This window comes from Crocodylus porosus, unplaced genomic scaffold, assembly GCF_001723895.1.
Source record: "Crocodylus porosus isolate Cpor-Errol unplaced genomic scaffold, CroPor_comp1, whole genome shotgun sequence".
NCBI classification, from domain to species: Eukaryota; Metazoa; Chordata; order Crocodylia; family Crocodylidae; genus Crocodylus; species Crocodylus porosus.
The window spans coordinates 7,609,084-7,609,752 of NW_017728931.1; positions in this window are offsets into that span (position 1 = coordinate 7,609,084).

The following is a 669-nucleotide window of genomic DNA, read 5'->3' on the forward strand; positions in this document are numbered from 1 at the left end:
CAGATGCAACCAAAACCTGAACACAAACTACGCATCTTCAGCGCAGGATCGCAGGCAGCCAGTCCCTGCGGTGCAAAACGCCTTCCCTGAAGCTGGTGAGGGCCAGAGCAAGGCCCCAGCAGAGGTTCTGGCCCTGGCCGGAGACCTAGCTGTGGTCTTCCCCAGGAGACGTGTGAGTTAATCACAGCGCCACTGCCTCTCCGTCCTGAGGCTGGGCCGAAGCAATTGCTTCTCTCAGCGCCCCTAGCTGCGCCCGGGCCTCTCAGACCCCCCTGGGTTGGGCAGGGCCGGGAGCCACAGGGGAACGAAGCTCGGGCCTCCGCGCTTCTGGGAGTCACATAGCAGCACCAGGCCTGCGCGGCGGTGATGACATAACCGAGCGCCCGCACGCTCAGGGCCACGTCAGACAGCGGAGCGGTGTCACGTCTGAGCGCGGGCCCCGCCCCCGGTACTGGGCGGGGCGCTTATGGCAGCTGCTTCCTACAGCCTCGCTGACGCATGCGCAGGCGCGTCGGGCTCTGGGGCTGGGTCTGGAGCAGGGCCGCTGTGGCCGTTACCGGCTCTGTTCGGTGCTGTGGAGGAATGAGCCGCCGCCTGCCGCGACCTGCGGGGCGGGGCGGGAGCCGCGGGCTGAGCCCGCGTCTGCGTCTACGTCTGCGCCGGGGCCGG